Genomic DNA, 21,999 nt, shown 5'->3' on the forward strand with positions numbered 1-21,999 from the left:
ATTGCATAACTGAGAAGCAGCACCACTGCACCAGCCCTGTTTTTGAGCCTGTTTTTATTCTGTTTATACAAGGGGCTGCTGTCTTTAAAAATAAATTTTATCTCTTGACTCTGTCTGTTTAACAAAACTGAAGCAGCAAGTTAAGACCTTGAATGTGCTGCCTTCCTGATTGCTAATAGTCAGCGTGGGAGCTAGCAGGGATGTGGCCCATGTGGTCAGTGATTGTGTTCCCCCGGCATTTACAAATGCCAAACACCACCAGGCCTCCATCAAAAAGTGTCCTAAGGTTCTGAGTGTCTCTGGCCAGCACGTAATATAATGGTGCTGTGATTCTAACTCCAGAAACTCAGAATCACCTGAGGCATGGCAGCAGGAGAGTCACTGTGCACCAGTCAATGAGAGACGGTGGCTCACCCAAGAGCTATTCAAATCTATCTTTAACCTTCTATGACTTTAAAGCATTGACTGTTGATTAGTCAGCAACTCTGATTCAAAGAAGACTGGCTTCAAAGCACCTAGGATGACGATATTAAAATCCATGCCCATAGTGACACACCTACTCCAACAAGGCCACACCTCCTAAGAGAGCCACTCCCTGGGCCAAGCATATCCAAACTACCACATTCCACTCCCTGGCCCCCATAGGCTTGTTCAGACATTATGAGTCTATGGGGGTTATACACAAACATAGCATAATGCAAGATACATTTAGTCCAACTTCAAAAGTCCTTATAGTCTATAGCAGTCTCAACAATGTTAAAAGTCTAAAGTTCAAGGTCTCTTCTGAGATTCATCCAATCACTTCACTGTCATTCCCAACACAAGACAGGAAACCAGCTGGGCAAACTCCAAACTCTGCATCTCCATGTCTGATGTCACGCGGTCTTCAGCTCTCCAAATCCTTTTTCATCTTTGTTGACTGCAACAAACTTCTTTCTCCTGGGCTGGTTCCACTCCCTATTAGCAGCTTTCCTCAGCAGATCTCCCACAGCTATCTCGAACATAGTGGGATCTCCAAGGCAACATCAGTACTGCAGCTTCTTGTGCCAATGTCTGAGATTCACACATGATCCTCCAAAGGGCTTGGATCACGTCTCCAGCTCTGTCCTCTGTAGCATTCTAGGCTCCGGTTGACTCCACTGCAGGACTGCTGCTGTTCTGGGTGATCATCTCTAATACACTGTACTGGCATCTCTAATCCACTGGGGTCCTCAGCTACAACTAGGCTTCGCCAATAGCCTCTCATAGGCTCTGTTTATGGTGCTGAGCCTCAACTTCTTTGCATGACCCCTTCAGTCCTAGGCCGGCAACTTCAAATGAGGCTACACCATCACCAATGGCCTCTCACAGGGCCAAGCTTCAACTGCTCCTCAACACCCCTTCATGCCTTCAAAACCAGTACCAACTGGGTGATTCTTACACATTACTAAGTCCAGCTGTAGCACAAGGTATAACATTGACTATCTCTGGAACACTGCTTCTTTGTACTCTCAGAAAACACTGCCCAGATTTCACCTCAGTGATGCTGGTCTCTTCTTAATCACTGCTAATTTTTTTAGTTCCAGCTAAGCAGCATTAATTGTACCAATAGTCCCCTCTATTCTGGACTCTAAAGCCGGAGCCACATGGTTGAAGCTGCCATGTTCTGCTGTTTGCTGGGGCTGGAACATGACCCCTCTTATTCTATTACTAACTTTCTATTTTCCAACTCCCTTACTGCCTAAGCTTGGCTGTCCTAAAACTTGGTCCGTAGATTGACCTTGAATTCATAGATCTGCATGGCTCTGTCTCCTGAATGTTGGGATTAAAAGTATGTACCACCACACCTAGACTTAAATTTTTCTTTACCTAGAACCTGCTCTGTCCTAGGGTAGCCAAGAACTCAGAGATCTGCTTGCCTCTGTCTCCTGGGATTAAAGGTGGTACTACCATACCTGGATCAAATTTAGCTGAGTAGGATCTTACTCCAAGGTTACCACTCCTTAATTCAATTAAATCTCCTTGAACACAGGATTCAGCTCCATTTCACTCTCTGGTGCCCTTTAATACCATATATTTTGTATTTTTCCTTTCAAACTTTGCTATGCTGGTTCAAAATGCTCTCCATGAGACTTAACCAGAGAATAAAATCTTTGGTGGGTTTTTTTTTCTTTTTTTTCTTTTTTTTTAAATTTATTTAATACGTAATAATAATTCTTTGGTTTCCGGGCAAACATCCCCCACCCCCCTCCCCTTCCTTATGGGTGTTCCCCTCCCAACCATCCCCCCATTGCCGCCCTCCCCCTAACAGTCTAGTTCACTGGGGGTTCAGTCTTAGCAGGACCCAGGGCTTCCCCTTCCACTGGTGCTCTTACTAGGATATTCATTGCTACCTATGAGGTCAGAGTCCAGGGTCAATCCATGCATAGCCTTTAGGTAGTGGCTTAGTCCCTGGAAGCTCTGGTTGCTTGGCATTGTTGTACATATGGGGTCTCGAGCCCCTTCAAGCTCTTCCAGTTCTTTCTCTGATTCCTTCAACGGGGGTCCTATTCTCAGTTCAGTGGTTTGCTGCTGGCATTCGCCTCTGTATTTGCTGTATTCTGGCTGTGTCTCTCAGGAGAGATCTACATCCGGCTCCTGTCGGTCTGCACTTCTTTGCTTCATCAATCTTGTCTAATTGGGTGGCTGTATATGTATGGGCCACATGTGGGGCAGGCTCTGAATGGGAGTTCCTTCAGTCTCTGTTTTAATCTTTGCCTCTCTCTTCCCTGCCAAGGGTATTCTTGTTCCCCTTTTAAAGAAGGAGTGAAGCATTCACATTTTGATCATCTGTCTTGAGTTTCATTTGTTCTAGGCATCTAGGGTAATTCAAGCATTTGGGCTAATAGCCACTTATCAGTGAGTGCATACCATGTATGTCTTTCTGTGTTTGGGTTAGCTCACTCAGGATGATATTTTCCAGTTCCAACCATTTGCCTACGAATTTCATAAAGCCGTTGTTTTTGATAGCTGAGTAATATTCCATTGTGTAGATGTACCATATTTTCTGTATCCATTCCTCTGTTGAAGGGCATCTGGGTTCTTTCCAGCTTCTGGCTATTATAAATAAGGCTGCGATGAACATAGTGGAGCACGTGTCTTTTTTATATGTTGGGGCATCTTTTGGGTATATGCCCAAGAGAGGTATAGCTGGATCCTCAGGCAGTTCAATGTCCAATTTTCTGAGGAACCTCCAGACTGATTTCCAGAATGGTTGTACCAGTCTGCAATCCCACCAACAATGGAGGGGTGTTCCTCTTTCTCAACATCCTTGCCAGCATCTACTGTCGCCGGAGTTTTTGATTTTAGCCATTCTGACTGGTGGAATCTCAGGGTTGTTTTGATTTGCATTTCCCTTATGACTAAAGATGTTGAACATTTCTTTAGGTGCTTCTCAGTCATTCAGCATTCCTCAGCTGCGAATTCTTTGTTTAGCTCTGAACCCCATTTTTTAATAGGGTTATTTGTCTCCGTGCAGTCTAACTTCTTGAGTTCTTTGTATATTTTGGATATAAGGCCTCTATCTGTTGTAGGATTGGTAAAGATCTTTTCCCAATCTGTTGGTTGCTGTTTTGTCCTAACCACAGTGTCCTTTGCCTTACAGAAGCTTTGCAGTTTTATGAGATCCCATTTGTTGTTTCTTGATCTTAGAGCATAAGCCATTGGTGTTTTGTTCAGGAAATTTTTTCCAGTGCCCATGTGTTTGAGATGCTGCCTTTTTTCCATTTGATGGTTTTGGCTCCTTTGTCAAAAATCAAGTGCCCATAGGTGGTGGGTTCATTTCTGGATCTTCAATTCTGTTCCATTGGTCTATCTGTCTGTCTCTGTACCAATACCATGCAGTTTTATCACTATTGCTCTGTAATACTGCTTGAGTTCAGGGATAGTGATTCCCCCTGAAGTCCTTTTATTGTTGAGGATAGTTTTAGCTATCCTGGGTTTTTTGTTATTCCAGATGAATTTGCAAATTGTTCTGTCTAACTCTTTGAAGAGTTGGATTGGTATTTTGATGGGGATTGCATTGAATCTGTAGATCGCTTTTGGTAAAATGGCCATTTTTACTATATTAATCCTGCCAATCCATGAGCATGGGAGATCTTTCCATCTTCTGAGGTCTTCTTCAATTTCTTTCTTCAGAGGCCTGAAGTTCTTATTGTACAGATCTTTTACTTGCTTGGTTAAAGTCACACCGAGGTACTTTATATTATTTGGGTCTATTATGAAGGGTGTCGTTTCCCTAATTTCTTTCTCGGCTTGTTTCTCTTTTGTGTAGAGGAAGGCTACTGATTTATTTGAGTTAATTTTATACCCAGCCACTTTGCTGAAGTTGTTTATCAGCTTTAGTAGTTCTCTGGTGGAACTTTTGGGATCACTTAAATATACTATCATGTCATCTGCAAATAGTGATATTTTGACTTCTTCTTTTCCGATCTGTATCCCCTTGATCTCCTTTTGTTGTCTGATTGCTCTGGCTAGAACTTCAAGAACTATATTGAATAAGTAGGGAGAGAGTGGGCAGCCTTGTCTAGTCCCTGATTTTAGTGGGATTGCTTCAAGTTTCTCTCCATTTAGTTTAATGTTAGCAACTGGTTTGCTGTATATGGCTTTTACTATGTTTAGGTATGGGCCTTGAATTCCTATTCTTTCCAGGACTTTTATCATGAAGGATTGTTGAATTTTGTCAAATGCTTTCTCAGCATCTAATGAAATGATCATGTGGTTTTGTTCTTTCAGTTTGTTTATATAATGGATCACGTTGATGGTTTTCCATATATTAAACCATCCCTGCATGCCTGGGATGAAGCCTACTTGATCATGGTGGATGATTGTTTTGATGTGCTCTTGAATTCGGTTTGCCAGAATTTTATTGAGTATTTTTGCGTCGATATTCATAAGGGAAATTGGTCTGAAGTTCTCTTTCTTTGTTGTGTCTTTGTGTGGTTTAGGTATAAGAGTAATTGTGGCTTCATAGAAGGAATTTGGAAGTGATCCATCTGTTTCAATTTTGTGGAATAGTTTGGATAATATTGGTATGAGGTCTTCTATGAAGGTCTGATAGAATTCTGCACTAAACCCGTCTGGACCTGGGCTCTTTTTGGTTGGGAGACCTTTAATGACTGCTTCTATTTCCTTAGGAGTTATGGGGTTGTTTAACTGGTTTATCTGTTCCTGATTTAACTTCGATACCTGGTATCTGTCTAGGAAATTGTCCATTTCCTGAAGATTTTCAAATTTTGTTGAATATAGGTTTTTATAGTAAGATCTGATGATTTTTTTAATTTCCTCCGAATCTGTAGTTATGTCTCCCTTTTCATTTCTGATTTTGTTAATTTGGACACACTCTCTGTGTCCTCTCGTTAGTCTGGCTAAGGGTTTATCTATCTTGTTGATTTTCTCAAAGAACCAACTTTTGGTTCTGTTGATTCTTTCTATGGTCCTTTTTGTTTCTACTTGGTTGATTTCAGCTCTGAGTTTGATTATTTCCTGCCTTCTACTCCTCCTGGGTGTATTTGCTTCTTTTTGCTCTAGAGCTTTTAGGTGTGCTGTCAAGCTGCTAACATATGCTCTTTCCTGTTTCTTTCTGCAGGCACTCAACGCTATGAGTTTTCCTCTTAGCACAGCTTTCATTGTGTCCCATAAGTTTGGGTATGTTGTACCTTCATTTTCATTAAATTCTAAAAAGTTTTTAATTTCTTTATTTCTTCCTTGACTAGGTTATCATTGAGTAGAGCATTGTTCAATTTCCACGTATATGTGGGCATTCTTCCCTTATTGTTATTGAAGACCAGTTTTAGGCCGTGGTGGTCTGATAGCACGCATGGGATTATTTCTATCTTTCTGTACCTGTTGAGGCCCGTTTTTTGACCAACTATATGGTCAATTTTGGAGAAAGTACCATGAGGAACTGAGAAGAAGGTATATCCTTTTGCTTTAGGATAGAATGTTCTATAAATATCTGTTAAGTCCATTTGGCTCATGACTTCTCTTAGTCTGTCTACGTCTCTGTGTAATTTCTGTTTCCATGATCTGTCCATTGATGAGAGTGGGGTGTTGAACTCTCCCACTATTATTGTGTGAGGTGCAATGTGTGTTTTGAGCTTTAGTAAGGTTTCTTTTATGTATGTAGGTGCCCTTGTATTTGGGGCATAGATATTTAGGATTGAGAGTTCATCTTGGTGGATTTTTCCTTTGATGAATATGAAGTGTCCTTCCTTATCTTTTTTGATGAATTTTAATTGAAACTTGATTTTATTTGATATTAGAATGGCTACTCCAGCTTGCTTCTTCTGACCATTTGCTTCGAAAGTTGTTTTCCAGCCTTTCACCCTGAGGTAGTGTCTGTCTTTGTCTCTGAGGTGTGTTTCCTGTAGGCAGCAGAATGCAGGGTCCTCGTTGCGTATCCAGTTTGTTAATCTATGTCTTTTTATTGGGGAGTTGAGGCCATTGATGTTGAGAGATATTAAGGAATAGTGATTATTGCTTCCTGTTATATTCATATTTGGATGTGAGGTTATGTTTGTGTGCTTTTCTTCTCTTTGTTTTGTTGCCAAGACGATTAGTTTCTTGCTTCTTCTAGGGTATAGCTTGCCTCCTTATGTTGGGCTTTACCCTTTATTATCCTTTGTAGTGCTGGATTTGTAGAAAGATATTGTGTAAATTTGGTTTTGTCATGGAATATCTTGGTTTCTCCATCTATGTTAATTGAGAGTTTTGCAGGATACAGTAACCTGGGCTGGCACTTGTGTTCTCTTAGGGTCTGTATGACATCTGTCCAGGACCTTCTGGCCTTCATAGTTTCTGGCGAAAAGTCTGGTGTGATTCTGATAGGTCTGCCTTTATATGTTACTTGACCTTTTTCCCTTACTGCTTTTAACATTCATTCTTTATTTTGTGTGTTTGGTGTTTTGACTATTATATGACGGGAGGTGTTTCTTTTCTGGTCCAATCTATTTAGAGTTCTGTAGGCTTCTTGTATGCCTATGGGTATCTCTTTTTTTAGGTTAGGGAAGTTTTCTTCTATGATTTTGTTGAAGATATTTACTGGTCCTTTGAGCTGGGAGTCTTCACTCTCTTCTATACCTATTATCCTTAGGTTTGATCTTCTCATTGAGTCCTGGATTTCCTGTATGTTTTGGACCAGTAGCTTTTTCCGCTTTACATTATCTTTGACAGTTGAGTCAATGATTTCTATGGAATCTTCTGCTCCCGAGATTCTCTCTTCCATCTCTTGTATTCTGTTGGTGAGGCTTCTATCTACAGCTCCTTGTCTCTTCTTTTGATTTTCTATATCCAGGGTTGTTTCCATGTGTTCTTTCTTGATTGCTTCTATTTCCATTTTTAATTCCTTCAACTGTTTGATTGTGTTTTCCTGGAATTCTTTCAGGCATTTTTGCGATTCTTCTCTGTAGGCTTCTACTTGTTCTCTAAGGGAGTTCTTCACATCTTTCTTGAAGTCCTCCAGCATCATGATCAAATATGATTTTGAAACTAGATCTTGCTTTTCTGGTGTGTTTGGATATTCCATGTTTATTTTGGTGGGAGAATTGGGCTCCGATGATGCCATGTAGTCTTGGTTTCTGTTGCTTGGGTTCCTGCGCTTGCCTCCTGCCATCAGATTATCTCTAGTGTTACTTTGTTCTGCTATTTCTGACAGTAGCTAGACTGTCCTATAAGCCTGTGTGTCAGGAGTGCTGTAGACCTGTTTTCCTGTTTTCTTTCAGCCAGTTATGGGGACAGAGTGTTCTGCTTTCGGGCTTGTAGTTTTTCCTCTCTACAGGTCTTCAGCTGTTCCTGTGGGCCTGTGTCTTGAGTTCACCAGGCAGGTCACTTGCAGGGGAAAAGTTGGTCCTACCTGAGGTTCTGAGGATCAAGTGTGCTCGTGGGGTACTGCCTAAGTCCTCTCCGCGGCGGCAGCAACCGAGGAGATCTGCGCCGCTCTTTCCGGGAGCCTCCGTGCACCAGGGTTCCAGATGGCGTTTGGTGTTTTCCTCTGGCGTCTGGATGTGCGCAGAGTGCAGTCTCTTCTGGTTTCCCAGGCGTCTTTGCTGGGGTTTTTTAAGATTTCCTTTGTCAATGCAATTAGTATAAATCTCTTTCCCTTAGCTTCAGCTAGACGCTTTAGACAAGTGCAGAAAACAGCCACATTCTTCACTAAAATACCACAAAACAGTCTCTAAGCCACATATTGAAATTCTCCACTGAAACCTCATAGGCCAGGTCTGCACAATTCAAATCACTCTTAATAACAACGTCTTTCATATTCCTACTATGATAGCCCATTAAGCCCCACTTAAAGCATTCCATTGTTTTCCAAATCCAAAGTCCCAAAATCCACATTCTTCCAAACAAAAGCATAGTCAGGCTTATAACAGCAATACCCCAGTCCCTGGTACCAGGGTTTTACTGCTGTGAACAGACACCATGACCAAGGTAATCCTTAGAAGGACAACATTTAATTGGGGCTGGCTTACAGGTTCAAAGGTTCAGTCCATTATCATCAAGATGGGAGCATGGCAGCATTCAGGCAGGTATGATATAGGAGAAGCTGAGAGTTCTGCATCATATTCTGAAGGCAAACTGGAGAATACTGGCTTCCAGGCAGCTAGGAAAAGGGTATTAAAGCCCATTCCCACAATGACACACCTATCCAACAAGGCCACACCTACTCCAACAAGGCCATACCTCCTAATAGTGCCACTCCCTGGGCCAAACATATCCAAAACCACACTGCCCTCCTTGAGTTCCTGACTTGGCTCCCTTCATGATAGATTGTTATTGGGACTTCTAAGCCAAATAAACCCCTTTCCTCCCTGAGTTTCTTTTGGTCATGATCTTTATCACAATAGAAACCAATAGGACAGTCAGGCACATTATTAATCTTTTACCTGTCCAAGGATGTTTCTTTTTTTTTTTACTTTATTAAAATACTGAGTTTATTTCACATGTATATTTGTCTCCCTACCATTTCCACATCTGACCACCACTACTACTATGTCCTATCATAACATTCCATACATACTTAAAACCAAGTAAAGGGTGGAGTTCCATCCTTGAAAACTAAACAGGCATTTTAGACAACACATTCTTGGCAATTGAACCTGGACAACATTTATCAAACACAGTAGGGAAAGTTCTCACTTTGCATTATAAAAAGGACAGCCAGATAGTAACTATTACAGAAATGAAGTAAGACAGAATTATTTCAAACTGTTTAAACCATTTTCTTAAAGAGACTTCCTCCACTGCCAGAGATCTTGAATAGCCTCCTGGTCAGTCATCCGGAAACAATTCTTTACATAATTAATGAACTTGGCTTCCACTTTGGGAAGAGAACCACCTTTTTCTATACTTGCTTGCATTTTTGCCTTAATGTCTTCTACAGAGCTAGGTCCTTTGGATGTTTTGGGAGTTTTTTCCTGTTTTTTGAAGGACTCTTGACCCTTTGACCTTGGTGTTGATGGTTTTAAATCTTTCCCATTTTGGTTTGATTTTTGTGCATTTTTGGCTGGGGTATCTCGTACAGATTTCTTCACTGGAACCTTTTCTTCAGTTTCCTCTTCATCAAAATCATCATCATCATCTTCATCATCTTCATCATTCTCATCATCATCTTCATCAAGTTTTACTTTTTTCTGTGGGACTTTGTTACCACCTCCGGGAGCAGATCTCTTTCCAGACATGCTTAACAGTTTTACATCATCTTGACTCTGCATCTTCCTCTACAGTTACTAGGTGCTGTCCACTTATGTGCACAGGCCCAGAACCACACTTCAACCTCAAGACCACAGGTGGTGTAATTTCGAAGCCCCCAAGGGAAACTGTTGGTTGTACAGACATTTTCAAAGTTGCCAGTGTTACTTTAACTGGACTGCTTTCATAGTTCATTGCTTCTGCCTCTACGATGTGCAACTCATCTTTTGCCCCTGCTCTTAAACTGACCGTTCTTGATGATAACTGGTGCTCATTTTCATCATTATACACTTTAAAGTGATAGTCTTTGTCAGCCTTTAGTTCACAACCAAAAAGGTAGTTCTGAGGCCTAAGAGGGCTCATATCCATGTCCATCGAGTCTTCCATGAGGTGGAGGCCCGCACTTCAGTGTGAGAGAAGCCGGACAGAAAACAACTGCCTACTGTTCCACAGAACAGACATGCAGGACGGAATCACGCCAAGCCCAAGGATGTTTCTTAATGGATTCTTACTACCGGGAATCCCAAAGAAGTCTTGGAGACTATGCCCATACCGAGGGAAGAGGGCAGGATGTACCATCTACAGCCCAGTGAAGGTTGGATCACTAACTCTCTCCTCAGCTTGAGATAGGTCAGCTAGGGAAGAGCTCCTCCAGCACAGGGAGCTAATAATAAGCTTACAACACCATGTAAAGTCCAGCTTTGAAAAGCCTGTCCTGCCCCCGTTGAAGGAATCAGAGAAAGAACTGGAAGAGCTTGAAGGGGCTCGAGACCCCATATGTACAACAATGCCAAGCAACCAGAGCTTCCAGGGACTAAGCCACTACCTAAAGACTATACATGGACTGACCCTGGACTCTGACCTCATAGGTAGCAATGAATATCCTAGTAAGAGCACCAGTGGAAGGGGAAGCCCTGCGTCCTGCTAAGACTGAACCCCCAGTGAACTAGACTGTTGTGGGGAGGGCGGCAATGGGGGGAGGGTTGGGAGGGGAACACCCATAAGGAAGGGGAGGGGGGAGGGGGATGTTTGCCTGGAAACCGGGAAAGGAATAACACTCGAAATGTATATAAGAAATACTCGGGGGCGGCACAGGTCTTCCTGGTTGCTGCCGCTGCAGAGAGCCCCTGGGCAGCACCCCACGAGCGAACCTGAGCCTCGGGACCACAGGTAAGACCAAATTTTCTGCTGCAAGAAAGCTGCCTGGTGAGCTTGGGACACACGGAAGCAGAATTTCTCTACGACCGGGCACGTTCTGTGTTTACCGGAAGTCCCACACCCGCGGATCCCGGCCCGCAGCAGCTCTCTGCTCCCAGACCCGGTGAGAGAGAGACCCAACCGCCTGGTCAGGTGGGCACTCCTGAGGCTGCAGAGCGGAAGAGACCACCAACACTGCTCACCCCTGCCCACATCCCTGGCCCAAGAGGAAACTGTATAAGGCCTCTGGGCTCCCGTGGGGGAGCGGCAGGACCCCTGCCAGAGACACCGCCGGACCCTGAAGGAAACAGACCGGATAAACAGTTCTCTGCACCCAAATCCCGTGGGAGGGAGAGCTGAACCTTCAGAGAGGCAGACAGGCCTGGGAAACCAGAAGAGACTGCTCCCTGCACACACATCTCGGACGCCAGAGGAAAAAGCCAAGGACCATCTGGAACCCTGGTGCACTGAAGCTCCCGGAAGGGGCGGCACAGGTCTTCCTGGTTGCTGCCGCTGCAGAGAGCCCCTGGGCAGCACCCCACGAGCGAACCTGAGCCTCGGGACCACGGGTAGGACCAAATTTTCTGCTGCAAGAAAGCTGCCTGGTGAACTCAAGACACAGGCCCACAGGAACAGCTGAAGACCTGTAGAGAGGAAAAACTACACGCCCGAAAGCAGAACACTCTGTCCCCATAACTGACTGAAAGAGAGGAAAACAGGTCTACAGCACTCCTGACACACAGGCTTATAGGACAGTCTAGCCACTGTCAGAAATAGCAGAACAAAGTAACACTAGAGATAATCTGATGGCGAGAGGCAAGCGCAGGAACCCAAGCAACAGAAACCAAGACTACATGCCATCATCGGAGCCCAATTCTCCCACCAAAACAAACATGGAATATCCAAACACACCAGAAAAGCAAGATCTAGTTTCAAAATCATATTTGATCATGATGCTGGAGGACTTCAAGAAAGACATGAACACACTTAGGGAAGCACAAGAAAACATTAATAAACAAGTAAAAGCCTACAGAGAGGAATCGCAAAAAATCCCTGAAAGAATTCCAGGAAAACACAATCAAACAGTTGAAGGAATTAAAAATGGAAATAGAAGCAATCAAGAAAGAACACATGGAAACAACCCTGGATATAGAAAACCAAAAGATGAGACAAGGAGCTGTAGATACAAGCTTCACCAACAGAATACAAGAGATGGAAGAGAGAATCTCAGGAGCAGAAGATTCCATAGAAATCATTGACTCAACTGTCAAAGATAATGTAAAGCGGAAAAAGCTACTGGTCCAAAACATACAGGAAATCCAGGACTCAATGAGAAGATCAAACCTAAGGATAATAGGTATAGAAGAGAGTGAAGACTCCCAGCTCAAAGGACCAGCAAATATCTTCAACAAAATCATAGAAGAAAACTTCCCTAACCTAAAAAAAGAGATACCCATAGACATACAAGAAGCCTACAGAACTCCAAATAGATTGGACCAGAAAAGAAACACCTCCCGTCACATAATTGTCAAAACACCAAACGCACAAAATAAAGAAAGAATATTAAAAGCAGTAAGGGAAAAAGGTCAAGTAACATATAAAGGCAGACCTATCAGAATCACACCAGACTTCTCACCAGAAACTATGAAGGCCAGAAGATCCTGGACTGATGTCATACAGACCCTAAGAGAACACAAATGCCAGCCCAGGTTACTGTATCCAGCAAAACTCTCAATTAACATTGATGGAGAAACCAAGATATTCCATGACAAAACCAAATTTACACAATATCTTTCTACAAATCCAGCACTACATAGGATAATAAATGGTAAAGCCTAACATAAGGAGGCAAGCTATACCCTAGAAGAAGCAAGAAACTAATCGTCTTGGCAACAAAACAAAGAGAATGAAAGCACACAAACATAACCTCACATCCAAACATGAATATAACGGGAAGCAATAATCACTATTCCTTAATATCTCTCAATATCAATGGCCTCAACTCCCCAATAAAAAGACATAGATTAACAAACTGGATATGCAACGAGGACCCTGTATTCTGCTGCCTACAGGAAACACACCTCAGAGACAAAGACAGACACTACCTCAGAGTGAAAGGCTGGAAAACAACTTTCCAAGCAAATGGTCAGAAGAAGCAAGCTGGAGTAGCCATTCTAATATCAAATAAAATCAATTTCCAACTAAAAGTCATCAAAAAAGATAAGGAAGGACACTTCATATTCATCAAAGGAAAAATCCACCAAGATGAACTCTCAATCCTAAATATCTATGCCCCAAATACAAGGGCACCTACATACGTAAAAGAAACCTTACTAAAGCTCAAAACACACATTGCACCTCACACAATAATAGTGGGAGATTTCAACACCCCACTCTCATCAATGGACAGATCATGGAAACAGAAATTAAACAGTGATGTAGACAGACTAAGAGAAGTCATGAGCCAAATGGACTTAACGGATATTTATAGAACATTCTATCCTAAAGCAAAAGGATATACCTTCTTCTCAGCTCCTCATGGTACTTTCTCCAAAATTGACCATATAATTGGTCAAAAAACGGGCCTCAACAGGTACAGAAAGATAGAAATAATCCCATGCGTGCTATCGGACCACCACGGCCTAAAACTGGTCTTCAATAACAATAAGGGAAGAATGCCCACATATACGTGGAAATTGAACAATGCTCTACTCAATGATAACCTGGTCAAGGAAGAAATAAAGAAAGAAATTAAAAACTTTTTAGAATTTAATGAAAATGAAGATACAACATACTCAAACTTATGGGACACAATGAAAGCTGTGCTAAGAGGAAAACTCATAGCGCTGAGTGCCTGCAGAAAGAAACAGGAAAGAGCATATGTCAGCAGCTTGACAGCACACCTAAAAGCTCTAGAACAAAAAGAAGCAAATACACCCAGGAGGAGTAGAAGGCAGGAAATAATCAAACTCAGAGCTGAAATCAACCAAGTAGAAACAAAAAGGACCATAGAAATAATCAACAGAACCAAAAGTTGGTTCTTTGAGAAAATCAACAAGATAGATAAACCCTTAGCCAGACTAACGAGAGGACACAGAGAGTGTGTCCAAATTAACAAAATCAGAAATGAAAAGGGAGACATAACTACAGATTCGGAGGAAATTCAAAAAATCATCAGATCTTACTATAAAAACCTATATTCAACAAAATTTGAAAATCTTCAGGAAATGGACAATTTCCTAGACAGATACCAGGTATCGAAGTTAAATCAGGAACAGATAAACCAGTTAAACAACCCCATAACTCCTAAGGAAATAGAAGCAGTCATTAAAGGTCTCCCAACCAAAAAGAGCCCAGGTCCAGACAGGTTTAGTGCAGAATTCTATCAAACCTTCATAGAAGACCTCATACCAATATTATCCAAACTATTCCACAAAATTGAAACAGATGGAGCACTCCCAAATTCCTTCTACGAAGCCACAATTACTCTTATACCTAAACCACACAAAGACACAACAAAGAAAGAGAACTTCAGACCAATTTCCCTTATGAATATCGACGCAAAAATACTCAATAAAATTCTGGCAAACCGAATTCAAGAGCACATCAAAACAATCATCCACCATGATCAAGTAGGCTTCATCCCAGGCATGCAGGGATGGTTTAATATACGGAAAACCATCAACGTGATCCATTATATAAACAAACTGAAAGAACAGAACCACATGATCATTTCATTAGATGCTGAGAAAGCATTTGACAAAATTCAACACCCCTTCATGATAAAAGTCCTGGAAAGAATAGGAATTCAAGGCCCATACCTAAACATAGTAAAAGCCATATACAGCAAACCAGTTGCTAACATTAAACTAAATGGAGAGAAACTTGAAGCAATCCCACTAAAATCAGGGACTAGACAAGGCTGCCCACTCTCTCCCTACTTATTCAATATAGTTCTTGAAGTTCTAGCCAGAGCAATCAGACAACAAAAGGAGATCAAGGGGATACAGATCGGAAAAGAAGAAGTCAAAATATCACTATTTGCAGATGACATGATAGTATATTTAAGTGATCCCAAAAGTTCCACCAGAGAACTACTAAAGCTGATAAACAACTTCAGCAAAGTGGCTGGGTATAAAATTAACTCAAATAAATCAGTTGCCTTCCTCTATACAAAAGAGAAACAAGCCGAGAAAGAAATTAGGGAAACGACACCCTTCATAATAGACCCAAATAATATAAAGTACCTTGGTGTGACTTTAACCAAGCAAGTAAAAGATCTGTACAATAAGAACTTCAAGACACTGAGGAAGGAAATTGAAGAAGACCTCAGAAGATGGAAAGATCTCCCATGCTCATGGATTGGCAGGATTAATATAGTAAAAATGGCCATTTTACCAAAAGCAATCTACAGATTCAATGCAATCCCCATCCAAATACCAATCCAATTCTTCAAAGAGTTAGACAGAACAATTTGCAAATTCATCTGGAATAACAAAAAACCCAGGATAGCTAAAGCTATCCTCAACAATAAAAGGACTTCAGGGGGAATCACTATCCCTGAACTCAAGCAGTATTACAGAGCAATAGTGATAAAAACTGCATGGTATTGGTACAGAGACAGACAGATAGACCAATGGAATAGAATTGAAGACCCAGAAATGAACCCACACACCTATGGTCACTTGATTTTTGACAAAGGAGCCAAAACCATCCAATGGAAAAAAGATAGCATTTTCAGCAAATGGTGCTGGTTCAACTGGAGGGCAACATGTAGAAGAATGCAGATCGATCCATCCTTATCACCCTGTACAAAGCTTAAGTCCAAGTGGATCAAGGACCTCCACATCAAACCAGACACACTCAAACTAATAGAAGAAAAACTAGGGAAGCATCTGGAACACATGGGCACTGGAAAAAATTTCCTGAACAAAACACCAATGGCTTATGCTCTAAGATCAAGAATCGACAAATGGGATCTCATAAAACTGCAAAGCTTCTGTAAGGCAAAGGACACTGTGGTTAGGACAAAACAGCAACAAACAGATTGGGAAAAGATCTTTACCAATCCTACAACAGATAGAGGCCTTATATCCAAAATATACAAAGAACTCAAGAAGTTAGACCGCAGGGAAACAAATAACCCTATTAAAAAATGGGGTTCAGAGCTAAACAAAGAATTCACAGCTGAGGAATGCCGAATGGCTGAGAAACACCTAAAGAAATGTTCAACATCTTTAGTCATAAGGGAAATGCAAATCAAAACAACCCTGAGATTTCACCTCACACCAGTGCGAATGGCTAAGATCAAAAACTCAGGTGACAGCAGATGCTGGCGAGGATGTGGAGAAAGAGGAACACTCCTCCATTGTTGGTGGGATTGCAGACTGGTAAAACCATTCTGGAAATCAGTCTGGAGGTTCCTCAGAAAATTGGACATTGAACTGCCTGAGGATCCAGCTATACCTCTCTTGGGCATATACCCAAAAGATGCCTCAACATATAAAAGAGACACGTGCTCCACTATGTTCATCGCAGCCTTATTTATAATAGCCAGAAAATGGAAAGAACCCAGATGCCCTTCAACAGAGGAATGGATACAGAAAATGTGGTACATCTACACAATGGAATATTACTCAGCTATCAAAAACAACGAGTTTATGAAATTCGTAGGCAAATGGTTGGAACTGGAAAATATCATCCTGAGTGAGCTAACCCAATCACAGAAAGACATACATGGTATGCACTCATTGATAAGTGGCTATTAGCCCAAATGCTTGAATTACCCTAGATCCCTAGAACAAACGAAACTCAAGACGGATGATCAAAATGTGAATGCTTCACTCCTTCTTTAAATGAGGAAAAAGAATACCCTTGGCAGGGAAGGGAGAGGCAAAGATTAAAACAGAGACTGAAGGAACACCCATTCAGAGCCTGCCCCACATGTGGCCCATACATATACAGCCACCCAATTAGACAAGATGGATGAAGCAAAGAAGTGCAGACCGACAGGAGCCGGATGTAGATCGCTCCTGAGAGACACAGCCAGAATACAGCAAATATAGAGGCGAATGCCAGCAGCAAACCACTGAACTGAGAATAGGTCCCCTATTGAAGGAATCAGAGAAAGAACTGGAAGAGCTTGAAGGGGCTCGAGACCCCAAAAGTACAACAATGCCAAGCAACCAGAGCTTCCAGGGACTAAGCCACTACCTAAAGACTATACATGGACTGACCCTGGACTCTGACCCCATAGGTAGCAATGAATATCCTAGTAAGAGCACCAGTGGAAGGGGAAGCCCTGGGTCCTGCTAAGACTGAACCCCCAGTGAACTAGTCTATGGGGGGAGGGCGGCAATGGGGGGAGGGTTGGGAGGGGAACACCCATAAGGAAGGGGAGGGGGGAGGGGGATGTTTGCCCGGAAACCGGGAAAGGGAATAACACTCGAAATGTATATAAGAAATACTCAAGTTAATAAAAAAAAAAAAAAATCTTAAAAAAAAAAAAAACACTTCTAAAACTAAAAAAAAAAAAAAAGAAATACTCAAGTTAATAAAAAAAAAGAACTAAAAAAAAAAAAGAAAAAGAAAAAAGAAAAGCCTGTCCTGGGGGTACAGATGAAGCTTAGCATCAGACCACTTGCCCAGCATCCATAAGGCCCAGGTTTGAGCCCCAGAACCACAGAAAAGATAAAGAGAATAAGAAGACTGTGCTAAGCCTATCCTGGGGAAGACAAGAATGCCATCTTCTGAAGGGAAATGACCACTGATGCTTTGGAGCAAGGAGTATAGCTCTATAGAGAGCAGACTCTGTGGGGTATCACTGCCAAAACAGGAGCTGGGGATCCACAGAAAAGAGACTTCAGGAAATTAGGTAGAGCTCCTGGCATTGGCCTTGAGGGCAGTGTTCAGCAAGGAGCATTTTCTACCCACCCAAGGCCCCTCTGATGCTGGTAACAGAGCTAACAACATAGCATGTGTTTTAAGCAAAAGAGAAAAAAATGTTTCAAGGATAAAAATATGGCTGTTGCCACAGGACTGTGGTTTCATTGATGAACCACCACCAGACAATTTCATTTTCTTCCCTGCATCATCAAAACCCTTCCTTAGGTATTGGGAGCCCTCTTGGTGTGTTACTCCAGTGCATACCTTTCCATTTTGGACATTTTGATGTTGACAGTAATGGTGTTTGTGTTCATTACTTACAAAGGGATTTAACCATAGTGTGACAGAGGGATGGGGAGAGCTCTGTAGATAGGAGAATATTTGAAACAAGTGTGTTGCATACAGCAGTTACACATGCTGGGCTCTGACAAGGTGCTGGGCAGGCATTTTCTCCATGAAAGTAATCACAATTAGCCGCCGACTGGCTTCAGAAGGCTGAAATATAAACAACAAATTTATGTTGTGTGTTTAAGGTTTTTCATAACAGAAATTATCTACATGTCAGGTACCATCTAGCCTAACATTTACATTTAGAAACCTTTTTAAATGAACACTAGCATCCTGCTAAGACTACTTTCAAATGAATGGACTGTCTCATATGGCAGAAGCCCAGTGTCTGGGGGAAAAAAACAATGGGCCTCACCTGCCAGTGGCACAAAGCAGACTCTCTGAGATTCCCTGGTCTGTCCTGTTAGCCCCTATACATCAGTGTTTAGCCTCAGCCCCTTTATGAGGCATCATGACAATGGCACTGTGAAAATGGGATCCACTCTGTAACACAACTGTCAATCATCAGCAGGGGCCAAACACCACTTCTCTTCCTGTTGCAAAACCATGTAATGGGAGCCCAACTTGCCAATTATAGCTTCCTCTTCAGGAAGTCCCTGAGAAGGCATCTGACCTCCTCGGAAAGAAGATGCAGTTGCTCTTAATATTGCTCTGTTTGCTTGAAAAGCCAAGGGACTTGAGAAGACATGAAGAAACCTGTCAGAACAGAGAAGAAATCTCCCCTCATGAACCTCGTGTCTGAAGATCTCCTGCCTAGGGCTCCCCAGTATATTTGCACAAGTGAACACCAGAAGCACACTTTGGTTATCTTCGTTTATTCATTCATTTAGACTTTCATAGGCAATGATAAAGAACTCTTGTCAGGGGGCTAGAGTGATGACTCAGTGGCTACAAGCACATACTGCTCTTGCAGAGGACCTGAGTTCAGTTCCCAGCACGGGCATTATGTGGTTCACAACTGCCTGTGATTCAGATCTGGGGATCTGATGTCCTCTTCTGCCTCCTCCTCGAGCCATTAGTTTAACCTTTTTCATCGATTCAGAAAGCCTGGCTGCCATAGAGGTTGGTGTGATAGCAGGGATATTGATACTGAATTATTTTATGTAAAGGAGCATTTAGTAGCAATGTCTTAGATTCTGCCCTGGCGGCTATGACAGCTCCCAGGCAGTCAAGCTATAAATCTTGGCAGCTTCCCAGAGGAGAATGAAGAAGAGACAGGGAAAAGGTCATGCCACTAGAATTAAGTCACCATGAAGGTCAAGCAGAGTAGTGGATAAGAAGTTACAAGGTGGGGAGGGGACTTTAACGAACACTTGAAGAAACCCAAAATACTAGGGAAAGCATACTTAAAGTAGAGATAGAAATGAGAAAATGAAAAGTCATGTGTTTCCGAGTAATTCATAGAAATGCAGCAGCCTGTAAACTACCACAATGGGGGCAGAAATTCTGCAGAAAGAAGGGCTCTAATTCAGGTAAGTAAAAAGACAGCCGCAGACTTGAGAAAGGCCAGAGATCTCCTCCCCCAGCTCCCAGTGGCCATTATCTGGGAGGCAGCACACTCTGAAAGCACAGTCACAGATAGAAACAAAAAACCAACCGTAAGAACCTGAGGTACTGGGTGTGTCAGACTCCTGAACCTCACATGCCACCTACACATGTGCCAGTGTCTCCAGAGGATAGAGAGGGAAACAGTTGTGAGCCTTAGGAAGCTTCCAGAATCTCTCCTTGTCTACAGGCGCTCCTTGACTTGCACACAAGACAGCCTTACTAGTTTTACCTCAAAACCGTAAGAATGAAGACAAAAAACTTCTAGGCAATCTGTGCTAATAGCTCTTTGTGCTAACAGCTCTTTCTGCTACTAGCCCTTTATTAGCATTAGTGACATGAAGAGATTCACGTTCTGCCATGTGTGAAATAAACAGATGTCAGCAGCTGCCCAAGGGCCTAGGACCATGGGCACGATGGCAAGGGATCCTGTTTTCTTCTTCATTTGGCTACAGAAGTGAGAGAGACTGCTCAGAAATACATAAGTAGAGCTCTGTTATCCGTGACTACCCCGTAACTAATCACAGAACTCTGCAGAGGGATGTCCATTTTTATCATTTCCCATCTGTCTTGGTAACTGTGCTTAAGAGTCCATCAGATACCAATATGAACAAGATGGCAATCTTCAGAGAGACTAGAGGCAGTGAGAAGAGAGGACCGAATTTGTATTTTTGTGTTCCTCTATCTTCCACACTATTATAAATATAGGAGCTAAAGTCTTCGGCAAGTTTTTAAAAAATAAAGGGGAAAAAAACTCATAAATGATTGAAAACAGCAGCTCATTTGATCAGCATTTTTCCCCTTTGCAACAGCCAGAATGGTTAAACTATAAAATGACATCATCCATTAACCCTCGGCCCTCAACTTACCCAGCATGCTTCAGGGGAAGTCCTGCCCTCTGACCTCATAGTAAGACCTTGCTGATCTCAAAGAAGCTAAAATCATGGGCCCTGAAGAACCCTCACTGTGCTTTGATGGGAGCCAAGACCTAAACCACCAAACCCAAAAGCTGTGTGGGAGGTACTAGTTGGAGCCAGGCACTCCTGTGAGCTGCCCATCCATAGGAAGCAAAGGCTGCCTATGTCTACCTTTCAAGGCTGGCTTCTGAAGTCTCAGGTTATCTATTATTACATAACAAATAGATCCTCCTGGTTTTCTTTTATTGTGCCATGCATCAGGATTTGCAGAAGTGTCCAAGGTGCATCACAGGTGAACCATAAAAGTTTGGATACAGTGGAGGTCAGATCTCCATCTGTACACTTGGCCAGGCTTGGAAACACTTTGCAACAAGTGTAAAATTAAAACATCTCCCCTCTCACCAAAAGTCTGGAATTGACGATATAACATGCGTGGAGAAACCAGGCAAAGCACAGAATGGGGCACTCAGCTCTCACCTGCTGGAAACACCCCAGGCCCTACCATGGTCCCCAGTGCAACTGTCCAGAAGGTGGGCAAAAAAAATATCTGCTAGTGATTAGGTTTTCTTTCAGCCACAGTTCAGAAATGCTAATAGAACCATGAGCTACAGTGGCCATCCCGAGGCTTGGAATGACCCCTATGTCATGGAATTAAATCATGACCCAGAACACAGAGTTACTGTGTAATATGATGTATTCTCTATGAAGACCCCAAAGAAATAAATATCCCAAGCCTCCTGGCCCAGGCTAACCTATTGATCGAGGAGAAAAGGGCATTTTTAAAAATTAACGCTGCCCAGAGGCACCATAATGCTTTCAAAAAAAATTCGTCAGCAGATGGACCATCAATCTTGAGAGCTGGGTTGGGGGAAAACAGCTCATTATGGGGGGATGGGTATTTAGACATCTCATACCTTGCCATGCCAGGATTCTGCCTCACAGGAAAAGGAGGAAAAGAAGAAAAGAGAAGACTCAGGCTTCCTTCAGGGACTACAAAGGTCCTGGGACCCTATGGATCCTGAAGTCCCACTATGCTCTTAGTACTGGAAGAGATCAAAGCCAAAGCTCATCCATTATCTGGGAAGTCAACATCTCCAGGATCAGCCTCTACATGAATAACACAGGGGAGACTTGAGGAGTGCAAATGGTTCCATGTGCAGTTAGGGGAGAACAGGATACCTAGGGGGTGATCACAGCAGAGAGACTCATAGAAGAGCCAAAGGGGCATCCTCAGAAAGACAGACCTCTCAGGATGTAGGGTAGGCAGACCGTGAACCTCAGGAAGACAGGAAGAAAGAAAGGGGCAGACTTAAGGTTAGTTGGCTAGAGAGAAATGAGTTGGTGAATCTGGGCAGTTGGGAGTTGAATATGATCAGAATACATCGCATAAAATTCTCAA

At 42.5% G+C, this 21,999-nt stretch overlaps 1 pseudogene; it reads right to left on the reverse strand.

Moving 5' to 3' along the window:
• Positions 1 to 8,916: 8,916 nt before the first annotated feature.
• Positions 8,917 to 10,110, reverse strand: Npm1-ps19 (nucleophosmin 1, pseudogene 19; annotated as a pseudogene).
• Positions 10,111 to 21,999: the final 11,889 nt, after the last annotated feature.

The sequence above is a fragment of the Rattus norvegicus genome, chromosome 6 (assembly GCF_036323735.1).
Source record: "Rattus norvegicus strain BN/NHsdMcwi chromosome 6, GRCr8, whole genome shotgun sequence".
Taxonomy (NCBI): Eukaryota; Metazoa; Chordata; class Mammalia; order Rodentia; family Muridae; genus Rattus; species Rattus norvegicus.